General features: G+C 43.9%; 1 protein-coding gene and 1 long non-coding RNA gene across 2 annotated transcripts in view; one reads left to right on the top strand and one right to left on the bottom strand.

Annotated features, from left to right (window-relative positions):
* LOC141783056 (uncharacterized) overlaps positions 1–6872 on the top strand; it is a 281504-nt gene extending 274632 nt beyond the window's left edge. Inside the window, exons 2-3 of the long non-coding RNA XR_012597202.1 lie at positions 5870–6302; positions 6407–6872. This is a non-coding gene — a long non-coding RNA (uncharacterized LOC141783056). The remainder of the gene's footprint in view (positions 1–5869; positions 6303–6406) is intronic.
* The window catches only part of myt1lb (myelin transcription factor 1-like, b), a 238254-nt gene that overhangs the window by 203515 nt on the left and 15193 nt on the right, over positions 1–19546 (bottom strand). The gene's annotated exons all lie outside the window — the stretch shown is intronic.

Raw genomic sequence — 19546 nt, 5'->3', positions numbered from 1 at the left:
ACAAATGTACAATCAGAAGCTGGGAGGAGCAATACGATTAATAAAGCAATTAAATTGTCTAGAAGTTCATATACTAACTGTACATAAAAGACATATAACATATCTTGAATGGTTTCTATCTGATAACATTTTTGTCTGGACCGCAGAGGGTTAGCAGTCCTACAAACGCAGATGTCTGTCACTGACTGAGTGATGAAGTTACACGATTAGTCTGCTGAGTGTTGGAGTTTCCTCATTAGCCGTTGCTCTTTCAAAACGAAAAGGCGGAAACAGTCCTTCAGTCCATCTAGCGCAACGTGTCCGGCTCACAAAACCTGGACCAAGCAGTCAAACTAGGCGATGTAGTTCTAAAATGAAACCAGATTCAGCAGTGGCATCACCTGTTTCTCCCTTAATATGTTTTCAGAAGTAGATTTTGGTGGATTGTTTAGACGAAATAACAGAAAGTTTACGAGCAGGCCACCATGTTGTTTCCTGTTTGAAACGACGAGCGGAGAACCAGGAACCAATCAGGTAGATTCCACAAGAGGGTACATCACCGCTTGAACGGCCAGTTGAGTGAAGCAGCGTGTCCCCTAGTGTCCTCGTCGGACCTGGTGGACGTGTGGCGCTGGATTTAACATTATAGACATGACCACTGACTATTAGTGGAACAAACAAATAGTTTTGACCAAGTCTTGTTAGAGAAGATGATGAAATGATAAATGTTAAGCATTAGTTTATTCATATGGGCCTACTACCACATTTCATAACTTTAGAAAGTTGATTTGGTGATCATGTTAACAAACAGTTGCTCATTTACACATCCAAGTAGTTCACAAGCCAATCTCCACTCTTTTAGCTCTGTTTTGGTAACCACCAACTCCTGAGAGAACTATCTGGCACTTAAGCTGCTGAATGCGTCACTGTGTTCACCAGCTAGTCACTAACTTCTCTGCTGTCGGGTCCTGGGCAAGTAGTGTACTGTGGGTTTATAGGAGCTCTCTTTCTAAAAACAGCTGCCTGCTGCTGCCGGAAACGACGCTGATGAGAGTCCGACGGCGAGACTGAACAAAACAGTAAAGTTGTCGAGTGGAAGTCGGGTGGAAAGTCTCTGTGGTTTCATCATTATGATTGACACCTTGTCATTTTTTCCCATTTCTAAAATAATAATTTTGATGAGTATAGCTTTGACTTGCTGATATTTAGCAGGTATAAGCTGTATCATAGTCACCATGTTAGTTTAGCATGTTAGCATGATAACATTTGTTAAAACTAGGGCTGTCAATTGATTCAAATATTTAATTGCAATTATTTGCATGATTGTCCGTAGTTAATCACGATCAATCACACATTTTGTATCTGTTCAAAATGTACCTTAAAGGGAGATTTGTCAAGTATTTAATACTCTTATCAACATGGGAGTGGACAAATATGCTGCTTTATGCCGCTGCCAAGGACCTATGGGGCGCATGCTCTAGCGAGTGAGCTAGTGGTCACCCCAGAATTACATTTTCATATCAAATGATTGTCTACTGTTACCATAATATGGGTTGCATATCTATTTGTATTTTATTTTAGGGATAATTATGTGCTCACTTAAACTATTTACTGGGACACATGTAAATGATGAGCCCAGGCTATGAGGTCACAACAAGACAATTAAAGTGATAGATTCATATCCCTCTGGTCGGGCTCGCCTTGTTGGTGTCATCTACGTTTTGTCTCCATTCATGAGACCTTTAGGAGAACTCAACAATAATAGGAACATGAAAAGGGAGCTGTATTTGCATCTTAGGATGCAGCCGGCTCTGTAAAACGGCCTCCAGTCATGGCTTCTAGTCTGCCTGTAGGGAAGTGTGGCTCTGGTAATCATAGACAACAAACTTCTAAGCTAATGATTCACTGTAGCTGCTGCCATTACACACCCACCTCCAACTTTAATAGATGCTAAGGGCCGGGGGCTTCTCCAAATATAAACCCATCTGGATGGAGGGATGACTCATCAGATGATTTTCCGTTGCTCAGGGCTCCAGGTCTTGAGCTCCTTCAACCAGTTATGTTGTTTTATGTGCTATGGCGTCAGATACAAGGACTTTCTGCATGAGTGAGATTGTGATATTCGATACTTTTCTTATTATCAACAAATCCCATTAAAAGACCCAAACCAGCATCAAATTGATCCTACTAACAAGTATCCAAAGATCTTATTCCTCTGTGTCATAGAGCTCCATTATCGTCCAATGAAAACACACGAGTGAGCCACACTGTTGCACTGGCTGTCATGTTCCCTCATTTCAATCAGGAGATGCTTAATTGAAAGCAAGGCTTAGTTGGCCTAGTCATGCCATGAGGTGTAAAAGAATATATCCCCCGATGGAGTCTAGCCACTAGTCCGGCTGTTCTCATTCACTGTTCACACTTATATCTATGAAAAGTAATGGACTGTAATTTGTATATAATCCATGTAATCGAGAGCCAGGACGTGCAGTGCTGCCGCTAAAGCCTAGTTCACACTACACGACTTTAGCCCAGATTTTCTGCTCCCCAATAGTTTTTGGAGCTCCTTGACAAAAGCCTCAGATCAGAGGCAAATTGGCGTTGGCTCGCACATCAGCGCTCAAGCGTCATACGAGCTGCTAAAAGACGTGAACCGAGAGGCTCGCCGACGCGAGTTGATGCCTCACAGACACATTCCTGTCTGGGAGTCTATCAGGGAGCTACAGCCAATGAGAGTACGAGACACATGTTGAGGGGACACCTGGGGAAGGAGGGGTCGCCTGCAACAAAAGGAAGTACTGTATGTGTTGCATTTGCAACATGGAGCAAAGTTGTTGTTGCACCGAGAGGAATAAAGAGTGTGGAAACAGGCTATTTTGTGAACATGTGCCAACAACAACATCATCAATGGGTCTCATGTATGGTATCACGTCAGTTACCGTTTATTTCTTGCATGTGTTTTCGTGACAAAACGTAGTTTGGAGACGTCATTGGGGATTCTTCCTGGTGAAAGATATTGTAGTGTGTGGTCACACAATGCCTCCGGTCAGTCATGTAGTGTGAAAACCACGACTTAAAGACTCCCGTTTGCAAGACAGCAAGTTGTGTAGTGTGAACAGTACAGAGATCTGCCCACTTTGAAAGCCGTATAGTGTGAACTTAGCTCAAGGAAGTCTGGTGGATCAAACAAACACAGGCTTTCACCCAGGAGACCTCTCTTCATGTCCCGTGTAAAACCAAGTCAACATTGACTTATTTTACCTTACTTTTGTTACGTAACTTACACATGTGGCATTAGTTAAGTACGTAACTTACGCGGGGGTGGGGGAAAAAATCGATTCACCTATGTATCGCAATTTTTCTTTTTACGATTTTGAAATTGATTTTTTTTATGCCAGAATTAACATATTTGCTTCATATGAGTCAATGCAGAGGTAGAAGGAAGTAGGAAGTAGCGTGACGTCATATCCGTTCCGTATCTGTCAACCAAAACAAACCGCAGCCAGCTGAAACAAAAAAGTAGAAAACGGCGGAGATCCGCGTTAATACGACCTGCACCCTCACATGTTCAATCCAGCGTGGTAAACACGACACATCCAGTAAAGGATGGAAACACTTTGGGTTTCACACATTGACAGGAAAAGCAGAGCTAGACATCACGGCTAAAGCTGCATGCTAACTCTGTCACGGACAGGAAACGTTATCGTATGGCGGTAACGTGGCGGTCGAGCCGGCCGTCGCTCTCGTCTCCGTGGTCAAATGGGCCGACGCTACAACTATACAACACCCAGATACTGACATTTGTGTTCTCTGCATTCAAACGGCCCCGATGGAGCTGACCATGGATGGATAAAGAGAACGGAGCTGACGGGAGAGCTAGAGACCACCTTGGAGAAGTTAGAGGAAGTAGACACGTGGGAAGTAGACATGTGGGACTACGTTCGGTTTTCAAAATAAGGTGTTAACAAAGGGAACTGTAGATACTAAATACATCTATGGAAATAAGATTGATTTGATTATATTCACTAGAAGTATATAAAACATTACATGTCCCTTATAAATTAAAAAGAAAATACCACTAATCTGTGAGGGAAATGTCTTTATTCTTTGATTTTTGGGTTACTGGAAAAAAATCAATAAGTCATTTCTGACAATGACTGATATATTTGACTTCTCTGACTATATACATGCTAAAAATCAAACATTCTTACTGTATTAATTTAGATGTTTTCCAAAGTAAAAGTGTATGATTCAACTTTTTCCCATGGTTTAGTGTTAAAAAAGTTAGCAAAAATTGCAATAAATCACAATATCAAATCACAATACTTGTAGAATCGCAACACATATCGAATCGGCACCCAAGTATTGTGATAGTATTAAATCAGGAGATAGATGTATCGCCCCAGCCCTACGGCTAGCTGACATGGGGACCCTAATGCAAAAGTTTTCTCGGGAAAACGCAAAAGTATTTATCTTTTTTTTTTTTTCCTTAGGGGCTCCTTTATTTTTCGTGCCAAGTCGCCAGTTTTTGTAAGAATTGTTGCAAGTCTGAAACCAGCTATTTGCCTATTTGTCCTATTTGGGTCTCTGTTTATTGCCTCAGATTGCCTCCCTCTCTCCTCTAGCCTCATCATGCCCTCTCGCCCCCTCTTCTCCTCTGTGTCTGCCAGCCAGACGATCTCAATATAGCTCTGCTCATAAACACAGAGACAGAGAGAGAGGAAAGAGGCAGCGAGAGAGTGAGAGAAAGGCTCCTGTGACAGTAATAAAAATGAGTGAGGGGCAGGGGAGAGATGGAGATTGGGGTGAACGAGTGGGAGGAGAGAAGGAGGGAGGAGAGGACACACTCATGTAGAGCAGCTTGTGTACGTGTGTGTGTGTGTGATGGAGAGAGCAATGCAGAGAGAGAGATGAATCAGGCAAAGCAGAGAGATAAGGCAATGAGCAAGACAGTGGGAGAGAGAAAAGAAAGATGAGAGGGGGGGAAAAGAAAGAAATGATGCAAGACAGCAGGAGAGAAGAGGCTGAGAAAATGAGAGGCAGACAAAAAAACAGAGTGGTGTGAAGTGGTGGAAGGAGGAAGGAGGAGAGGGCTAGGGTGAGAGAGGTTGAGAGAGGAAAATGAGTGATAGAAGGGAGAGCAAGACACAAGAAGATAGCAGGGCTTCTCAGTGAGGTAGCTTTGAAGGCCAGGCTGTCCTACTTTAACCACTCATAAATAATAAATCTCATGGCTGGAGGGACCAAACACGCACATACACACTAGGTTGACACGATTCTCCAAATTCACGATTCCACTTTCGATTTTAAGGTCATGATTCAATTAAATTTTTGATTTAAACATGCCATTGTTAGACTGTGGAGTCTTGATTTGTAAAGATCAACAGATCATTGGTTTTATGCTCTGACAACTGTCATTTACACTTTCAAATTCTTCTTTAAAAAGAGAACTGAGCTCCCTTTTTATTTAAAAAACTGTTACATAAATTAGACTACAACAGTCTGCAATATAAAAAGTTGCATCTTTTCAATACCAGTGTCTGTGTGACCCACCGCAGTACATAATCATTACAAAAACACAACAGAAATCCTTCTGTAGTGCATCACAAGTGTGCTGTAATCTACAAAAATATGGGTTTGTTTGTAATATACGGTCGTGCTTGTTTCTCTTCTCACTTTGTCCTCTTTCCTCTGATCATTGTTTGTCACTGAGGGTGGAGGCGGAGCTTTGGACACAGTCTGTGTGTGCTGAGATATGGCACTCAGCAGTCCCGTTAGCTTGTTGCTACTATCAGCTGCTCTGATTCAACAATGTTGGGCTGAAAGAACCTGCAGGTGGGCTGAAATTCAACCGTGGTGTTGTTCTGTCGGGAGATGCAGAGACTTAAAGGTCTCATATTATGCTCATTTCCAGGTTAATAGATGTATTTTAATGTTGCACTAGAACATGTTTACATGCTGCAATGTTCAAAAAAAACCTTTATTCTTCTCATAGTGTCTCTCTCACTCAGCCTGCATTTAGCCTCTGTCTGAGAGATCCTGATTTACAGCCTGTCTCCTCCCACTTTGCTCTGATTGGTCAGCGTTTCTGTCAATCAAACGTCCTCAACAACACAACGTCACAGATAGAGAGAGAGAGCAACCTGTAGCTCTGACAGTAAGGAGAGGGAGAAGCAGCTAGAATAGAGCTTATAAACCACTTTAAAGTTTATAAACCAGAAACTTCACACAGCGCACGTTACCGGAGGAATCTGATCAGAAATCGGCGACACATGATGAACATCTGCGGTCCAGATTCAGGTTTTCCTGACGGTTTCTCTCAGGTAAATGATGCTATTTATATCTCTGTTAGTTAGCTCAGTGTTTACCTTATGCATCAACTCTGTAAACCGTAAACACACACTCTGTTTTACGTCTGTCTTCACAGGTCCATCTGTGAGAAACGACCGACAGAATCATCCCAGAGGAGAGCAGACAGCTGAGAGCAGATAGCTGTGAGCAGATGGGAGATACAGAGCTAACCCGTTAGCATGTAGCTACATGCAAACGGGTTAGCTACATGCTACCGCTATGAGACGGTGTGTAACCACAGCGACCATCAGGGTGGAAAATAGAAGATGTGAAACAGTAGTCAGTTCATTATTTCTGCTAAAAGACACCTGATAAATATATGGAAGATCAGAGTAATGGTATATTAATTACTGTAGGAGCTGTCTCTGTGTTATCATGACTACAGACCACCGGAGCTTAGTTTACCGTAGTGTACTGGAGCTGAAAGACTTTCTCCTGTACCATGTCACATAACTAACTAACAGGTGGGATGATTACAAATGCTGTGAATAATTAATATTGTCATCTGTCTACTCAAATAAAGTTTGACTGTGAAACAGAAATGTGTTGTGTTGCTTACAAGTCACTATTTACTACCTGTACTCTTCTACATGCATAACATCAAATATATAATATATAAATATCACCTGTTTAAACAGTGTAATTACATAAAGCCTTTGTGAAAGAACATGTTATATTTAGATGATGGGAGTACATGAAGCCTGTTCTGCTGGTTCTTGCAGACTAACAGTAGGAGCTACTTTGCTCAAGTTCGGTTGAGGAGGAGAGACAGTGACGCGCTGTGGGGCGGGGTCAGCTACTGAAGGTTCTCTCTGGTTCGACCAGGAAACCCTTACATGGCTTGCATTTCTCTAATGACGTCAGAAGAGAAGGAAAAAAAGCAAAGTGATTTTCTACACCCATTTCCGGACAAACGGAGCAGGAGAAAAAGAGAGAGGATGGTCTTTTATGATACTATGGTGGCCTGTAGACACACTGGGGACACATATTGATGTTTAAAAGACATGGAAAAGTGCATTTTGCATAATAGGTGACCTTTAATGTTAAACCGAGTAAGAGTTGAAGAGCTATGAAAGTAACTAACTAACTTACTAAAGTCCGCTAGCCGCTAGGCTCATTCATGCAGTGTAAAATGCCATAGGCATGCAAGGCCTATTGAAAGAGGCTGGACACGGGTCTTGGGGTATGGGGTATAACACATGCGGGTCGTGCGTTGCGATTAGCTCGATTTTGGCGAGTGCAGACCCGATTTTACTGCGCATGTGTTGTACCCCAAAAATATGACGCGTTGATGACGCGTTGATGACGCGTGACCTCTCCTCTTTTCACCCTCCCTATAGACATGCAGGAAGTGCCCTGAGTATCGTAGCGACAGTACGGCCCACATTTTCCATCATGCCTGCCTAGTTCCGAGTGCTGGACTGAGTAGTTTTTTGCTATTTTATGTTCCACAATGCAAATGTTAATTTTATTAGTGTTTGTAATGTAATGTATCTGTTCAGAACATGGTGACTTATGTTGGTAATTGTGATTTCTATGCTGGTTTATACACTGCGCAAAACACTTAAACCACACTTCAGATCTTGATGAGCGAGTTATTGAAGTTGGAAATCTTTACTGGTGTACATCCATCCATTATCTGTAACCACTTATCCTATGCAGGGTCGCAGGAGGGCTGGAGCCGATCCCAGCTGACATTGGGTAAAGGCGGGGTACACCCTGGACAGGTCTCCAGACTATCACAGGGCTGACACATAGAGACAGACAACCATTCACAGTCACAGTCACACCTACGGGACATTTAGAGTCAACAATGAACCTAACCTGCATGTCTTTGGACTGTGGGGTAAACCGGAGAACCCGGAGAAAACCCACGCCAACACTGGGAGAACATGTAAACTCCACACTGAAGAGCCCCAAGCCGGATTCGAACCTGCAACCCTCTTTTTGTGAGGCGACAGTGCTAACCACTGCCACCGTGCCGCCCTTTACTGATGTACATTATATGATTTGTTTGAATGTGTCAATGGAAACCAAAATCATCAACCCATTGAGGGCTGAATTCAAAATCACATCGAAAATCAAAGTAAAAAATTTAAATCACAGGCCGATCCAACTTGCGGGAATTTCCTCACAGCAACTCATACTTGTACTCATACTCATACTCATACTCATACTCGTACTCATACTTGTACTAATACTCATACTTGTACTCATACTCATACTTGTACTCATACTCATACTTGTACTCATACTCATACTTGTACTAATACTCATACTTGTACTAATACTCATACTTGTACTCATACTCAACGCATGCTTGTATGCACACCCGACAACATCTGGGCATGCTCCTGATGAGTCGGCTCATGGTGTCCTGGGGGATCTCCTCCCAGACCTGGATCAGGGCATCAGTGAGCTCCTTGACAGTCTGTGGCAGTACTTGGCGGCGTTGGATGCACTGATACACAACGCCCCATAGGTGCTCAATTGGATTTAGGTCAGGGGAACGTGAGGACCAGTCCATGGCATCAATGCCTTCGTCATCCAGGAACTGCCTACACACTCTGGCCACATGAGGCCGGGCATTGTCCTGCACCAGGAGGAACCCAGGGCCCACTGCACCAGGAGGAACCCAGGGCCCACTGCACCAGGAGGAACCCACGGCCCACTGCACCAGGAGGAACCCAGGGCCCACTGCACCAGGAGGAATCCACGGCCCACTGCATCAGCGTAAGGTCTGACAATCGCTCTGAGGATTTCATCCTGGTACCTAACAGCAGTCAGGGTACCATTGGCTATGACATGGAGGTCTGTTCCACCCTCCAAGGATGTGCCTCCCCAGACCATCACTGACCCACCACCAAACCGGTCATGTTAGATGATGTTACAGGCAGCATAACGTTCACCACGGCGTCTCCAGACTCTTTCACGTCTGTCACATGTGCTCAGTGTGAACCTGCTCTCATCTGTGAAGAGAACGGGGCGCCAATGGCGGACCTGCCAATTCTGGTGTTCTCTGGCGAATGCCAATGGAGTGCCCGGTAGCCTGCTGGAGATCATTTTGTAGGGCTCTGGCAGTGCTCCTCCTGTTCCTCCTCACACAAAGGAGCAGATAGCGGTCCTGCTGCTGGGTCGATGCCCTCCTACAGCCCCCGTCCGGCCCTTCTTGCGACCGCACCTATGGATGTGCCATCCTGGAGGAGCTGGACCACCTATGCAACCTGATTGGGCTGCAGGTACCGTCTCATGCTACAAGTAGTGACAAGGACACTAGCAGAACACAGAACTAGAGAAGAACCAGTCAGGAAGGATGAGGAGAGAGCAGCTGTCTGTGGCCACCACATGCAGAACCATTCCCTTTATGGGGGTTGTCTTGCTGTTGCCTCTCCATTGCACCTGTTGTCACTTTCATTTGCACCAAAGCAGCTGAAAGTGATTCACAATCACGATTGATATCGCTGAAGTTTAACTGACTTGGTGTTATACTGGGATGGTTAAGTGTTCCCTTCATTTTTTGGAGCAGTGTAGTTTTTTTAAATCAAGATCTTTTTATTGGGTTTTTTGGCAGTATATAGCAAAAGTACAGCGCTATTCGGTAACCAAAAAAGAATGACAGGTATGAGTATACATTATTAGCAGCTGGCACCAATGCCAACAAATAAATAAGTCAAAACAAAGGATGTATATAAACAATAAAACAATCCCTCCCCAGTCACTGCCAGCACGCCATATGGAAAGCTAACTGTCACGCCAATGACTTGCGATGAATGATTGAATACTTTGTGATGTAGTAAAGCTGCACTTAGTAATCAAGTATTTACAGTGTCTGGAATGTATCTAAAAAAGGGCCCCATGCTTTCAGGAATCTCCCATGTGAATATTGAAGCGAGTATCTGATTTTCTCAAGCTTTAAGCAAGACATGATGTCCGCCAACCATTGTGTGTGAGTGGGAAGGGCAGCGCCCTTCCACCTGAGCAGGATTGCTCGCCGAGCCAGAAGGGAAACAAAGGATAAGGTGCGTCGTTTTTCTGCAGTTAATTGTGTCTCACTTCCGGTGACCCCGAACAGAGCAACTAGAGGGTTTGGTTCTAATTTGACGTTTAACACCTGAGATAAAGTTTGAAAGATCTCCGTCCAATAGTTTGTAAGACTAGGGCATGACCAGTACATGTGAATAAGGGAGGCTTCAGCGCTTTTGCACTTGTCACAGTTGGGACTAATCTCAGGATACATGCGAGACAGTTTGGCTTTTGAGATATGAGCCCTATGCACCACTTTAAACTGAAGTAAGCAGTGACGAGCACATAGAGAGGATGAGTTAACCTGCTTCAGTATGGAATTCCACGTATCCGGTGATAGAGAGAGGCCTAAGTCCTCCTCCCATGCTGCTCTGAGCTTGTCCATGGAGGCACGCTTCAAGTCTGATATCATACCATAGACAACGGAGATAAGCCTTTTTTGTGATGGATTTAAAGAAAGGATCGTATTGACAATTGTCGCGTCTGTCGATGCAGAGGAGCTGGACAACTGAGAGAGCACAAAGCGCCTTGCTTGTAGATATCTAAAAAAGTTGGACTTAGGAAGACTGAATTTTTTGCTTAACTGCTCGAATGATGCCAAAGTATTATCTACAAATAAATCTTTGAAACGCACAATGCCTTTCCTGTGCCATTCTTGAAAAACAGGGTCCTGAATAGATGGTTTGAAAAGATGATTTGACGCAATGGGGCTTAGAGTAGAGAAGCTGTTCAAGTCAAAGTATTTCCTAAATTGAGCCCATATTCTTAAAGAATGTTTAACTACCGGGTTCCTAATAGATTTTATTGAGGGGAGCGGAAGCGAGGATCCAAGCAATGCAAGAACAGACAGGTTATCGTCCAAGTGGAGTTCCATCGCTACCCAGTAAGGACAGTCGGGCTGATTGTAAAAGAAGGACCAAAACGCAAGACATCGCAAGTTAGCAGCCCAATAATAGAAACAAAAATTTGGAAGTGCCAGACCACCAGTAGCCTTGGTTTTTTGGAGATGTACCTTGCTAAGACGGGGACGCTTACCCTGCCATATATAGGCGGATATAATTGAATCAAGTTGATTGAAAAAAGATCTGGGGATAAAAAGTGGTAGGGCCTGAAAGAGGTAGAGAAATTTGGGTAGGATGGTCATTTTGATGGAATTGATACGCCCCACGAGAGAAATGGAAAGAGGTGACCACTGTTTCAGTGTTTGTTTAATCTGGTTTAACAGAGCAATAAAATTCTCCTTAAATAAATCTTTGTACTTTTTAGTAATTGAGATGCCCAAATAGGAAAACTTATTTTTTTCAATTTTGAAAGGCAGGTTGGTGAGGTCTAAGGCTCGTGCTTCATCATTGATGGGAAAAAGCTCGCTTTTGTTGAGATTTAATTTGTATCCCGAAAATTGACCAAACTGATTGAGCAACGACAGAGCGGGGGGTAGTGAGGTACCCGGGTTTGAGACAAAGAGCAAGAGGTCATCAGCATAAAGTGAGACCCTATGCTCTGTGTTGCCCCTCCAAATACCAGATATGTCCCCGCAACTGCGGAAGGCTGTGGCAAGCGGTTCGATGGCCAGATCAAAAAGTATGGGGCTCAGAGGGCACCCTTGACGGGTTCCACGATGTAAGTTGAATGGTTTAGACTGCTGGGAGTTAGTACGAATTGAGGCTGAGGGAAGCAAATATAGTAGCTTAATCCACGAGGTAAATTTCGGGCCGAAACCAAATTTGTCCAGAACAGCAAATAAGTAGTTCCATTCAACGCGGTCAAATGCTTTCTCCGCGTCGAGAGACACAACACACTCAGGGACTTTCTCAGATGCAGAGTAGATGATATTGAATAGTCGTCGTATGTTAAAGTACGATTGTCTGCCCTTGACAAAGCCAGTTTGGTCTTTGGATATAATTGTAGGAATGACATTCTCCAGTCTACGGGCTAGGACCTTAGCCAAAATTTTTGCATCTGTGTTTAAGAGGGAGATAGGCCTATAGGAGGCACATTCGGTTGGGTCTTTACCTTTTTTAGCAATGAGAGTGATACAAGCCTCGGTAAATGATTGAGGAAGGGAACCTTGCCTACAGGATTCAGATAGGACTGAACATAACTGTGGGGAAAGTAGCGAGGAGAACTTTTTAAAAAATTCTGCCGGGAAACCATCGGGACCCGGACTCTTACCTGACTGCATTGAGGAAATTGCTAAAGCTATTTCTGCCTGAGATATGGGCTCTTCCAGTCTCTTCCTGAAGTCCAAAGAAAGTTTGGGAATATTTAGACTGCGCAGGAAGTCAAGAATTACATTACAATCGGCCTGAGACTCTGAGGTGTAAAGCTGGGAATAAAAATCCCTGAATGTCTCATTAATTTGTGAATGATCTGAAGTTATGTGACCATTTGACATTCGGATTTTGGAGATATTTTGTTTTGCTTTAAAGCCTTTGAGTTGGTTGGCTAGGATTTTGTCAGATTTGTCTCCATATATGTAAAACCTGGCCTTGTTTTTTAAAAGCAAGTGTTCAGTTGAGTGAGTTGTAAGCATGTCAAATTTGGTTTTGAGTTCTAATCGTTTTTTATAAAGGTCTGGACTTTGAGTTTGAGCATATTGTTTGTCAATCTCTCCAATTTGGTGGGCCAGATCCAAGCGCTCTTTATAGGATTTTCTCTTCACCTGAGCGGTGTATGCTATGATCTGCCCCCTAAGATAAGCTTTAAGAGCATCCCATACAATTAGGCTAGAGGTTTCAGGGGATATATTAGTGGTAAGAAAAAAGGCTATCTCTTTCTCCATATGTTTCACAAAATTATCGTCAGACAGTAGGGTTGAGTTAAACCGCCAGTGTCTGCTCCTCTGTGGGACGCCAGGGAGGGACATGGTCAAACCAATAGGAGCGTGGTCTGAAATGACAATACTCTGATAGGCGCAGGACTGAACCAGCGGGACTAGTTGGTTGTCGATAAAAAAATAATCAATCCTGGAGTATGTATGATGGACGTGCGAGAAGAACGAGTATTCCCTATCGTTTGGATGTAGAGAGCGCCACACATCACAGACACCGTAGTCAGAGAGAAAGGCTTGAATGAAAGAGGCTGATTTACTTATTGTGCTGGGGTTAGTGGAAGATCGGTCTAAAACTGGGTCTAGCCAACAATTGAAATCACCACCAAGTATAAGAGAGTATGTGTTGAGGTCTGGCAGCAGAGAAAACAAATGTTCGAAAAAACCTACATCATCTGAGTTAGGGGCATACACGTTCACAAGCACTACCAGTGTGTCATATAATTTCCCAGATACAATAACATATCGACCGAACCTGTCAGCAATCACATTGTGTGGTTCAAAGGAAATACTTTGACTGATAAGGATTGAAACCCCTCTGGCTTTGGCTTGAAAAGCGGAGTGAAATTTCTGCCCCATCCAGCATGACAGAAGACGACCACTGTCTGAACTGCGAATATGGGTTTCTTGCAGGAAGGCTATTTCTGTTTTAAGTTGTTTGAGGTGTGAGAAAACCTTCTTTCTTTTAATGGGATGGTTCAAGCCCTTGACATTCCAGCTCTGTAGTTTTAAGTGCCTATCCATGCAGCTTGACTAAAAAGGTTAGGACGTGAGCACAGTATTCAAGTGGTTGCTTTAAGATACAGCTGTAGCAGGTCAGTGGAGACCAGGAGTGACTAGTGTACAGTAATAGGTTTGTGTAAGTTACTAAGGTGTTACTGGCAGTGACATATCCCTTCCCCCCACCCCCCTCCCCAACCAAGAAAACTGCTAAAAAAGAAAGCAGCAAGCTCTTCAGAACAAACATTGCGCAACAACAACTCTTCCTGTCTTAAACTAAATTAACTGCTGCTCCGGTATACATACAAAAGTAGATTTCAAGCACCTCTAAAACAATATTTTGGCTTAAACAATCAACTTTATGAACTGTGGAAGCTGGGAAGCTCTAGCACGAGTTTCAGAAATCAGAAATCAAAATTAAAAACAAAATTTCACCAAAACCATAGAAGCAGGAATCAGACATCATATGGAATTGTGATTTCAAAGTAGACAGAAATAAGAGAGAGGGAGAAAACATGGATTCACTTGTGCCATACCAGATAGCTAAATAGTTAAATTAACGGTACAGGACAAGACCCACTTAAGTACTAACAAACGTAGAATAACCAGTCTTTAAAATGATAATTCCAGTTTGAAATGTGAACTAACTGTTCAACTGGCCCTTTAAAATCCAGCGCAGATTCTAATTGAAACGGCATCACACTCAGAGAGGGCAAAGCTGTCATATGTGATAACAGCTCCAGAGAGCCAGTATAGAACCAGGCTAAATAAAGTAATGTTTGCTTGTAAATGTTTGCAGCTGTCTGTATATGTAGCCTAACAAGAGAGCAGCGCAAAAACACGTGTATAGTCTGGATAAATAAACAAGTTCACCGATGTAAACAAACCCACGTGACAGTTAACATACGCCGCACTACGTGTAAACTGGTAGGGCTATAGACAGTGATACCTCTCATCCAGTGGGTCCATAGTTACTAAAGAGTCCCTTTATGAATGTTCCGGTGACCTGCGGAGGCTGCTGATGTACTTGTGTGCCTCGTCCACTGAGCTGATCCACTTTCTGGCTCCGCTGGACAGCGTCAGCCGGAGCCGGGCTGGGTAGAGCAGAGCAGGCTTCTGTCCCAGTTGATAAAGTTCTGCCATCACGTCTCTGTATTCCCCCCGCTGGTTCACAACTTCAGGGCAGTAGTCCTCCAGAACACGGATGGGCTGGCCACGGAACTCAAGTTTACCTCTCCGCCGTGCCTCTCTGATGAGCAGATCCTTCGCCTGATACCGGTGCAGGCGGAGAATAACCGGGCGCGGTCGCTGTCCGGGGGCCGGTTTAGCAGCAAGGGAGCGGTGGGCCCGGTCCAGTTCTGGGAGGGATGGCAGTGTCTCGGTACCGAACACCTCGCGCAGCAAATTTGAGAAGAATTCAGTGGGGCGTCCGCTTTCAATGGACTCCGGGAGACCCAGGATACGGATGTTCTGGCGCCTGCTTCGGCTCTCCAGGTCGGTAACTTTAGCCTTTAGCCTAGCATTATCCTCGCTCAGGGTGGTGCACACGTTCTCCAGATCCACGACTCGTTGGCTGAGGTCTTCTGCAGCTAGTTCCAAGGAGGAGACACGTTGACCGTGGTCCTCCACTGTGAGCCGTGTTTGGTCTAGTTTGGAGTCCAGCTGGCTGAATGATGTTCTGAACTCAGTAGCTAGCGCATCACGGTGTTGTTCGAGCAGCGTGGTGATAGCCTCCAGTGTTAAGCTAACGTTAGCATCTTCTTTTTTGCTCCCCTTGGCTCCTCTCGAAGTCATTGTGAAAAATAAAAGTGTCGGTCAGGAGAAAAATTAGATAAATAAAAAAAAGGTTTCGTTTTGGCGTGGAAGTTAGAGGGCTGGATGGTATAAAAATGAAAAGTTTACCGGAGCACCGGCTAGTGCGTCTACTCCATCTGCCTATCGACCGGAAGTCCCGGAGCAGTGTAGTTTTAACCATGAGTGAGAAGGCTGTTACATTTCTTGAGTACAGCTGGATTTTCCTTCATTCCTTGCTTTTGATTTCGATTATCGAGATTGGAGGCTAATTAGGGCCCGAGCACGAAAGTGCCAGGACCCCAACGGTGTCCTGGCACGAAAATGCAAGGAAACCTATTGTTTTTCTAAAGATTATTATTATTTTTCCGCCGGGAGATCGCGTTTTTGAGGCCTTTCCCATCCCCAAAAACTCACCAAAAGTGGAATATGCGTCAGAAGTGGCGCGAACTCCAATGTTCTGTAGTGACCTGGCTCGGGTGTCTCCAGGGGGCGAGATAGCGCCCCCTAATGTAGGCAGTTTTTCAGAGAAAGTTTCTTCGATCTTCACGAAATTCAAGTATGTCATAACTCACGCCCTCATACCCGGATTAAATATTTTGCAGATTTTTTTGGCGAACAGGAAGTCAGCCATGTTGGACTTCCTGCGTGATTTTAAAATTTACGAACACATGTTTGAAGACGACTGCACGGTGGTGCAGTGGTTAGCACTGGCGCCTCACAGCTAGAGGGTTGCAGGTTCGAATCCGGCTTGGGACCCTTCTGTGTGGAGTTTGCATGTTCTCCCCGTGTTAGCGTGGGTTTTCTCCGGGTACTCCGGTTTCCTCCCACAGTCCAAAGACATGCAGGTTAGGTTAATTGTGGACTCTAAATTGCCCGTAGGTGTGAATGTGAGCGTGAATGGTTGTCTGTCTCTATGTGTCAGCCCTGCGATGGACTGGCGACCTGTCCAGGGTGTACCCTGCCTTCGCCCAATGTCGGCTGGGATCGGCTCCAGCCCCCCCGCGACCCCTAACGGGATAAGCGGTTGCAGATGGATGGATGGATGGATGGATGGATGTTTGAAGACTTTAGGATGCACAAAAAATTATGAAACTTTACACGCACATCCAAACTAGTAATTACTTTATTTTAGTGGTAAAATTTTGCATGGGCGTGGCACGTTGGCTCTCTAGCGCCCCCTTATGTCTTTTAGATATGGAACATACCTTTAGGTACTCGAAAACGCATGAAACTTGGCAAAATGATTGACACCTGTGAACTTTATGTAAATGTATAGCCATTAGGTTCAGTACATTTAGCCCGCTCTCTAGCGCCCCTTTAACGCGTGGAAGGCTATAGTTTGGTCAAAGTTGATCCTATATTCATGAAATTTGGTATGCATATCCCACTCATCATTTGAAACATATTCCTCATCGGGTTTCATTAGCTCCGCCCACCCGGAAGTCGGCCATATTGGATTTTGTGCGTTTTTCATGTATTTTATGCATACTTTTACGAACTCCTCCTAGAGGGTTTATCGGATTCGCGTCAAATTTGGGTGGTATAACCCTCAAACTACTGTGATGCTAAATTGCGAAGAAATATTTGATCGCTCGAACGGTGATGTCATACGTCATGTGCAAAGACGCCATTTTGTCTCTTTTTAGGTATGAAACTTTGCGATACTCCTCCTAGAGGATACAAGCAATCCATCTCAAAGTCGGGCAGCAGAATCTCAAGACCTTCATGATACTAAATTGCGAAGCTTTTGTTTTTTCGTGAAACGGCGTTCTTGTGGCGGCGCGGCGAATTTTGATGTTTCGCCATGACACAGGAAGCTGTTGTAACTTGACTTTACATAGTCCGATCTGCCCCAACTTTCACAAGCTGGATAAGAGTCCCGGCCTGAAGACATATATGTGCAATTATGAGTGAAAGTCATAGCGCCCCCTACAGGAAACAGGAAATTGTTGTAAATTGACTATACGTTGTCCAATCTTCCCCAAATTTGACATGTTTTATAAGAGTCCAGGCCTGAAGATATATACGTGGTATTATGAGTGAAAGTCATAGCGCCACCTACTGACAACAGGAAATGGTTGTATACGGCCAGCCACCCTCATAGAAGTGCTTTAAAGGACGCCCCACATGTTCTCAACAGTTCATTTCCAGCGCCACATGCTCCAAGCAGAAAATTCACTCTAACTGTTGCGTACTGTTTCCGACTTTCACGGGAATGCACGACAGCGTGTTCCCCGACGTGCGCGTTCCCCAAACGTGCCCGCGGGGGCGAGGGCCCGTTCATCGCTGCTTGCAGCTTTAATTTCGATTGATTTCTGAAATCGTGACACCCCTAATGCACGCACACGCACACATTTTGCCTTGTACTCACCTCGAAAACATTACCTGATTTGTTTGACAGGCTTTGGCATAGCACAATAATTAACCAAAAAATCTGTCTGTGCTACAAAAAACGCACAAATACAAATTGCTTTGGTCATAAACCAAATTGTGATTAATCTAAGATTCACTCATATTAAAGCTCCCCTGATCAATACTTTCTATATTGACAATGGATCAAATGACAAGATGTAATGTAGCAGGGGTTGCTCGCAGTATGATTTGGCAGAGAATTATCACTCTGCAGCCCTACAGAGCTTTTTAGACTTCTTTAGATCATTGTTTTGCAGGCCACAAATTCTGCTCTTAAGCAGCAGCAGTCAGTTGTTTTCAGATAAAGCCAGCAGACAAGCTTGTGAAAGTGGAGCATTTAGCAACTTAAAGACCTGGACACTTTCTAAAAGTTGGTAAAGATCATAACAGAGATAAAAGTCAAGTAACTTGGACTTACCTTGTCAAGTGGCCAGAAACATGACTTCAGATGAGTGCTAATGTTTGAGTATTAGAGTTGTTCTTTTTTTTATAGTATTTCTATAGACTTCCTCTGCTATCTATGTAGTAATGTTTTTATGAGCGGGTCCCTGTTTTGTATGATTGAGGAAGCACATGCATGTGTCCTGCCGATGATTGTCCGTTTGGTTCAGGGAAGGTAGTGTATCGTAGTAGTGGGTTTATCAGAGATTTTTACACTGAAGCAGCTGCTGCTGCCTGCTGCTGTTCAGTTTGTCATTTGCTAAGTAGTATGTAGTTATACATACATACATACATACAACATGCTATTGTCTTATCTAGGTGTGCTAATCAAGTTAAGAACAATTTGTAATCCATAATGGAAACAAGAGACCAAACTGAAGCAGTTGTTGATCACTTGCGGTCCCCATTGGCCAGTTAAGAGTTGCTGAGGAGTCAGCAGTCAATAACGGTATAAAAATCAATAAAATAGGTTTTCACAATGTGTGAATCACTGCAATCACGACAGGTGATTGAGCATGTATTCATAAATGAGCACAATAACTATTAGGCTGATGGGTGCAGCAGTATGCGAGATTAGCCGTGGACAGACAGACGGTCAGAGAACGCACACACACACACTCACGCACCAAATACATAATCTCTTGGCGGAGAGCGTGGAGTGTGAACCAGAACGGTAAAGTTGTGAACCGTAAAACCAAAACAATGAGCTGAAGGATGCTAAAATGCTTATGTAGTAAAATGATCCATTGTTACAGTTATATAAGAATATATATACAGTTATATAAGAATATATAGACAGTTAAGATTTACAGACAGCGGCCTCCAGGTTGAAAGTCTTGCGTTCGTTTGACCCATCCACCACGCCTCCCTCCCACCCTGACCGGACTCTATGAATAATAATACTACTACTAATAACTAATACTACTCGAATAACCCCACGGGTGTGTTTACATTGGAATTAGTTGAGGGCCAGGTCACATACTGTTGCTAAAGGGT

This window comes from Sebastes fasciatus, chromosome 15, assembly GCF_043250625.1.
Source record: "Sebastes fasciatus isolate fSebFas1 chromosome 15, fSebFas1.pri, whole genome shotgun sequence".
Taxonomy (NCBI): domain Eukaryota; kingdom Metazoa; phylum Chordata; class Actinopteri; order Perciformes; family Sebastidae; genus Sebastes; species Sebastes fasciatus.
The sequence above is the reverse complement of the archived record's forward strand: the minus strand, read 5'-3'. Positions and strand labels throughout refer to the sequence as shown.